Here is an 8,196-nt window from a genome sequence, read left to right on the forward strand (position 1 = left end):
ATCCAAACATATTATTTTTTTTTTAAAAAAAAAACTCCAAAATTACAAGAGTACACAATTAAAGTGTCTTGTCAAATATGTATATACTGGGCCTATTACCCGTGCTATGCACGGGTAATTATAGAAGTTGTGATATTAATTTAATTTTATATTTTAAATAATAAATTTTATTTGATAATAAAACTTTGTATGAGGATAACAAAAATTAATTTATACAAAAAATAAACTATAAATAAAAAAATATGGTAACTAAACCAAATAAAGAATATTAAGTAAGCGAATCAAAATTTCATAAATATATTCTCCAATTTAAACTCAAACATAATAGAGGTAAAAAATAATTATTCAATCACTCTTAAATTAAAAATCAAAATAAATTTGAAACAAGTTCGTCATTTATATATAGTTGTTAACCTTCAGTTAAAAACAATGTTCAAACACAATACTAAATAATATATATAGTAACGAAAAGAAAAACAAACAAATAATATTAAATAAATTATAAATCAAATAAAATTTATATATCATTTTAAATTCAAACCTAAATTAGATTTAAAATATTTATTTACAATTTTATTAGATGAAACATTACTAACAAATTTTGAAATAAATTCATATCTATCGATAAAAAAAAAACAAAAAAAAAAACAAAAAAAAAACAAAGACAAATACACTAACAAAAATAAAAATAAATATTGCAGAGTATTAAGTAATAAAAATTATAAATTATAAAATTCACACTTAAAAGTAAAATCAAAATATTTATTAACAAATTGTATTACATAAAAACAAAAGACTCAAAATTTGAATATAATTTCAATTTTCAACAAAAAAAAAGCGTATTAAAATAGTAATATTCTAAATCAAATTAATTAGAAAAAATACACATAGAATATGAATAAATAAGAATTGATTAGTAAAAAATAAAAATAACAAAAAAACAAATAAAAGAATGCATACAAAATAAAAATAAAGTACTAAAATTAAAATATAATAATTTTTATAAATTACTAAAATTTATCTTAATTTCTTTTGTATGAATTTATCCAATATTCTCGAAATTTAAATATAATCTACAAAATTAGAGAAAAAAATATTTTAAAATAATATTCAAAATCAAATCAATTAAATAATAATGAATAAAAAATTTATTACAAGCAAATAAAAATAACATAATATATAATTAAAAAATACATAGATAATAACAATAAATGTAATAACTAAAAATATTTATATATAAAAATATATATTAAAATTGACCATAATTTTCTTTATGATTTTTATAAAATATTCTTTCAAATAAAAAATTTACAAATTTAAACATAATCTAAAATATTGAAAAATATACTATAATATAATAATTGAAATCAAATCAATTAGAAAAAGCAAATAATCAATAAGAATGATATATTTTATTAGTAGAAAATAAAAATAATACAATAGATAATTTAAAAATATATATATACAATAATAATGAAGTATTAGAACATTATACTTAAAAACTAAATAAAATAATAAATACATACATAATAAGAATGAAAAATATTTTATATTAGTAGAAATTAAGAATAACACAATAGATAATTTTAAGAAATACATATACAATAACAATGAAGTATTAGAACATTATACTCGAACTAAATAAATTTGTAAATAAATATAATAAAAGAAAATTGATTAGTAGAAAATTAAAATCAATTTAATAATATTATTACATATAATAAAATAAAATAAATAATCTTTCTACTTTTCTTCTTTCTTTTTTTATTTTTTTTTCTCATTCTTTTTTTCTTTTTTTTTTATAAGACTATTTTTACATCATAGTATGGATAAAGAATTAATTAGAAAAAATTTTCATATAATAAATTTTAAAATTTATAAGTTAAAGAAAACAAAGAATATTTATATTGTTTAAAATTTATATATTTATAATAAATTAGTAACTTCAATTGGTGGTGATGAATTTGACAAAAAAATATTTATGAACTTCGTTTCCTAATCACTAAAACTAAAATTATTTAAAAATATACATAATAAAATATTTATATATTGTTGGTCTACTTCTATTTCTTCGAATATATTTTTTTCTCGTGCGTATAGTTGAATAAATAGTTGGATAAATAGGAGATTGACTCGAAAGTTCATAAACATGACAAAATTTTTGACGCTCTACATCAATATCATTAATTATCAAATTCAAATTCTGATTTGGTCTACCCTTCAAATGAAATTGTTTTTTTCCGTCTTAATCGAGTAAGTTTTTGTTCCGCTTGCACATTATTCATCTACACACAAAATAAATAAATAAGAAAAACATATTTATCTAGTTTCAAAAGTACATTAATTCAAAAAAACAAATTATAATTTATACGATTTTCCATAAATTTGACAGAATTATTTTGTATTCACATACCTTTTTACTCTTTTAACCTTTTGTAGTGATATTAATGATATTAAATCTCCCATCGAATTTCCCCTTTTAAGTTAGCGTAATCCTTAAGGCTGAAACAATGTAATGAAACGCAAAATTGAAAACTATACGGAATATTAATCAAATATATGTATATGTGATTGTATATAGAATGATTGAATCTTAATAACAAAAATATAGAATAATTAAATAAATAAATAATATATACTCAAAAGAGGTTAGGATAGTTATATATATAATTAAATAATTATATAGAATGTGATTGGTAAATTGATTTGGCTAATTATGATTTAAAAAGATTTATTAGATATGATTTGATGAGTTTGTTATTAGTTTAAAAATAAAATAAAATTTCAAATTTATCCAAAAAAAAAAGTAGAATTATTTAAAAATTAAAATTTTTTTCAAAATTATGAGAATGAAGTGTCTGTGCTATATATATATCTATAAATATATGATATATTTGAACTCAATGTGGGTCCACCAAAATATAAAGTATGAATTTGAAGTAATTTTGATTTTTTTCTTTAATTTTTGATTAGTTGTGCAATTGGATTGACCATTGTATGTGTTGGCATATTCAAAATTGCCAAACCCTTTTGTTTCTACTTTTGACATATGAGCAAGTTGCAGGATGTTGTTGCAGGTTCTGTTTGATACCATTTCGGGAAACCTGCCAACTGCAGAGTTGACCGAGTTACAGCTTTTGAATGCATCTTGTCTTGTGTGTTCTACACTCAATGGAACAGGACAAATGAATATGCATTGGACAGAGGACGTGCAGGAGAAGCTGCATGTATTGTCCTCTCATACTGGATGGCATTAAATGACCTTGAACACACTGCCCCAAAAGTTGTCACAATCAACTTTTGTCTTTTGTGTAATGTGTATATATTTGATATGGATGTTTGTTTGTATTCGTGGGTGAGCAACCAGAACTTAGAGAAGTATTCTCTCCACCTGTTAGAGTGTTGAGAGAGCTCATCCATGGAGGATTGAAGACGAGAAGAAGGATTCTTGGAGTCGAAGCCGAAGAAGATATTCATCTGGTAAACAACCTTATTCTTAGCTTGGTCGCTGGCCTGCTGGAGTTGTTGCGGTAGAGTAACAGCCAGTCCATGAGAGTTTGTAAAACTAAATGGAGCTTGGGTAGAAGATAGGTTGGGTAGTTCGGTTTGGTGTCTTATATGGTGTAAACCAAGTGTTTGGTTTAGTTAAGACTCCTGGATTGGAATCCCCCAGATGTAGGTTGGAAAACCGAACTGGGTAAACAAACTTGGTGTGTTGTTTTTCTTTTTGCACATATTCAGCCATCGATTCGTGCATGAACACACACCTCTGTTATAACCGCGAGACAACTACGTTGTAAAGCTGTGTTTACGTCGAACGTTTCACAGTTCCGCTGTGCAAGGTATTCGGAGGCGTTGGACCTCTTTCGCGCCCCTCTCCGCGACTTCCAACATCTGGTATCAGAGCAGCGTGCTCAATACCCCGAGTAGATCTGTCCGTGGTTCAAGATGAGTCGTGAAGTAATCTCGTCTATTCGTCCACCTGTGTTTGATGGGAACAACTACACCTACTGGAAAAATAGGATGGAGGCATATCTGTTAACTCTTGGTGATGAAACTTGGGAAGCTGTAGAGCTTGGCTGGACTCCTCCAACCAAAGTTGTGCCTGGAGAAACTCAGAACGACCCCCCAACTATTATTCTAAAGTCGAAAAATGAGTGGACACCTGAAGAAAAAATTGCTGCTGGTGGAAATGCCAAAGCCGTAAATGCCATATTTGCTTCTGTCGATGAAGTTCAGTTTCGTGTCATCTCAAACTACAAGAAAACAAAAGATGCATGGAGAGCCTTGGAAAATGCATTCGAAGGGACTGCTGAAGTTAAAGAAACAAAACTCCAAAGGGTAAAAAGTATGTTCGAAGCCCTGAAAATGACTGATGATGAAACGATGTCTGAGTTCTACACTCGATTCAAAGATGTGGTAAATCAAGCATATGCTCTTGGCTTAGTATATGATGAACAAAGGCTGGTTCGAAAGATGCTGAGAAGTGTGAACAAAAAGTTCAAAATCAAAGTCTCTACTCTTGAGGATAAGAAGAAAACCAAGAACATGAATCTTGAAACATTGAATGGTATTTTCATGAATTGGGAGATGAATCATATTGAAGAAGAAAGTTCAAAAGGGATTGCTCTTACTGCCGAAGATCTGGAGCTTGTCGGATCTGATGAAGAAATGTCTCTGCTGTCCAAGAAGTTGTCTCAAATGATAAGTGAAAAACGTGCTCGAAAATACCAAAATTCTGGAAACAGAGGTCACTATGGTGGTAAAACAACTGGAGAACAACGAAAGTATCCAGAACACAAAAGTGTTGGTTACAACAAAGAAAAGGGAGCTTATGATAAAAGCTACAAGAAGAAGTTCAACACTGCTTCTAGGCCAGAAAACTCAAGTGATCCGAAATGCTTTGCATGTGGCGGTGTTGGTCATGTGAAAGTGGAATATGCTACATTCAAGAAGAAAGGTAAGCATGCATTTCAAGCTACCTGGAGTGATGAAGAAGGCAGTCAAGAATCTGAAGATGAAAGTGATAATGAAAACGTTGTTGCTTTTGTTGCCAAAGAAGGAGAATCTAGCAAAGGAAAAGAAAGTGTTCCTGAAGAAGAATGTAACAGCAACGACACAATCGAGATGGATATCTATGAGCTAATGGAAGCTTATGAGAAAGTTGTAGCTGAACAGAAAATTTGTGTTAAGAGAAACAAGGATTTGATCAACACAGTTTACCGTTTGGAAGCTCGAGTTGAAAAAGCTGAGGAAGTGAATCAAGAAATGTTCGAAATCAATGAAGGACTTCAGAAGGACGTCAAGCAGTTGAAAATGAAGTGTGATGATCTGAGAGAAGAAAATGATAGACTCAGAAAAGGAAAAGACAAACTCGATGAAGTTTTATCGATTGGAAAGCCATTTGGAGATCATCTTGGGATTGGTTATCAAGAATCCATGAAGGTGAATCCAACTACCTTTGTGAAAGGAGGTTTGCTTACTGATGTGAAGATTCCAGAGAAGCCTGTAAAAGGGAAGAACACTGAAGGTCCCAAAGAAAATAGAAAAGAGAGACAAAATCAAAATCGCAGAAGGAACAGACGTGTCAACGAGTCGTTACAACAGAAGAGTAACTGCAAATACTGTTTTCGATTTGGTCATGCTGAATCTCACTGTTTCAAGCTGGCTAGGGAGTTGATGTCTGGAAAGAAGGTTAATTGGCCCTCAGATGAACTGAAACAAAGGGTGAATTTTAGAATGGAATGGAGACCTAAGAAAAATTAATCTAAGATGATGTGCAATGTCATCATATCTAGTCAAGAAGCAACAAATTCATCCCGATGGTACTTCGACAGTGGATGTTCACGCCATATGACGAATCAGAAGCATCTATTGAAGAACTATGTAGCTGACACTTGTGGAGGAGTAATATTTGGAGATGGAGCCAAAGGAAAAATTGTGGGCTATGGTTCTCTCGAAGCCAAAGGTATACCGAAGTTGAAGAAGGTATATTTTGTTGAAGGCTTGAGTACTAATCTAATTAGTATCAGTCAGTTATGTGATGATGAGCTGTTAGTGAAGTTCACTAAGGATGCTTCTGAGGTTTACAACAACAAGAAAGAGTGCGTGATGACTGAAAAAAGGTCAAGGAACAACTGCTACTTACTTGACAAACCAGTGGATGTTGCATTGATCTCAAAAGATGATGAAACCCTTCTATGGCATACAAGACTTGGCCATGTCAACCAACAGAGCTTGATGAAGTTGAGCAAGCAAGGAATTATCAGAGGACTTCCAAAGTTCTCGAAGTTACCTAACTTCGTTTGTGGTGATTGTGCTCGAGGAAAGCAGAAACGTGTCTCTCATCCGCAGTCGGAACATCAAAGCAGCAAAACTTGTCTTGATTTGCTGCACATGGATTTGATGGGTCCAGTGGATACACCCAGTCTTGGAGGTAAAAAATACATACTTGTTTGCATTGATGATTTCTCGAGATATACATGGGTTGATTTTATGAAAGAGAAAGGAGATACTTTTGATATCTTTGAAAAATTGTGCAAAAGACTGATGAATGAAAAGAGATCAAAGGTTAATCGAATTCGTACCGATCATGGTAAGGAGTTTGAGAATCAAAAGTTTGATGGTTTTTGTTCTGATCTTGGAGTACTGCATGAGTATTCAGCCCCGAAGACCCCACAACAAAATGGAGTCGTTGAAAGGAAGAATCGAACACTTCAAGAAATGGCTCGATCAATGATGCAAGCCAAAGGTGTTGCAAACTACTTATGGGCTGAGGCGATCAACACTGCATGTTATGTGATCAACAGAGTATATTTGAGACCCCACACTGAGATCACACCGTACGAGCTATGGAAAGGAAGAAAGCCGAATGTGTCATACTTTCACACATTTGGATGTCGATGCTATATTTTGAAGGATAGGAGTCATCTTAAAAAATTTGATGCAAGATCAGATGAAGGAATATTCATTGGTTATTCTCATAACAGCAAAGCTTATCGCGTTTATAACAAGAGGATGAAGAAAGTTATGGAATTGATGAATGTAACTTTCGATGATTCTCGTGTGGAAAGGAGATCAATCAATGATGATGAAGACTTGATACCTCTTCCTACTATTCAGAATCAGAATGTCTTACCTGAGGTTCAAAATCCTCTACCCCAGATTCCAGAAACAACTCGTGATGAGAGTTCGATGTTGTTTGATTGGAGTGAAGCAGATGAATCTACTGAAGTTACCACTGCTGCAGAACAACCTGGAGAATGTCAATCTGAAGCTGAAGTAAGGAGATATGGTTCAAGAATTTCTAAGAACCACCCTATTGATGTTGTCATTGGAGATCCACAAGAAGGTCGTCGAACCAGAGGAAAACAAATTGATTTTAGAGAATTTGCTGGCATGAATTGCTTTGTGTCTAACATTGAGCCAAAGAACATTGAAGAAGCGCTGAAAGATGAATACTGGATCAGTGCCATGCAAGATGAGTTGAATCAGTTTGAAAGGAACAAAGTCTGGACGTTGGTAGAACGACCAGATGACATCAATGTGATTGGAACAAAGTGGATATTCAAGAACAAATCTGATGAGAAAGGGAATATCACAAGGAACAAAGCTCGGCTAGTTGCACAGGGATACACTCAGATTGAAGGAGTTGATTATGATGAAACGTTTGCCCCCGTTGCAAGAATTGAAGCCGTAAGGTTATTACTCTCAATCTCATGCTCACTTGGATTTTCTCTATTTCAAATGGATGTCAAAACTGCATTTTTGAATGGCTGGATCAAAGAAGAAATATATGTGGAGCAGCCTAAAGGATTTGAAGATCCATTCTATCCAAATCATGTCTACCGATTGAGGAAAGCTTTGTATAGATTGAAGCAAGCACCCCGTGCTTGGTATGATCGATTGTCTACCTTTTTGATTGGAAAGGAATATACCAGAGGATCCACAGATAAGACGTTATTCATAAAACATAAAGGTACTGATGTTATGATTGCTCAAGTTTATGTCGATGATATTGTCTTTGGATCAACGGCAAAGAAGTTGAAGGATGAATTTGTAGAGTTCATGCATTCAGAATTCGAGATGAGTATGATTGGAGAGCTGACATATTTCCTTGGATTACAAATTAAGCAATGTCCTGATGGGATATTTCTGAACCAAACAAAGTATGCAAAGAATATGGTTGAGAAGTTT

The sequence above is a fragment of the Andrographis paniculata genome, unplaced genomic scaffold (genome assembly GCF_009805555.1).
Source record: "Andrographis paniculata isolate CXL003 unplaced genomic scaffold, ASM980555v1 Contig61END, whole genome shotgun sequence".
Taxonomy (NCBI): domain Eukaryota; kingdom Viridiplantae; phylum Streptophyta; class Magnoliopsida; order Lamiales; family Acanthaceae; genus Andrographis; species Andrographis paniculata.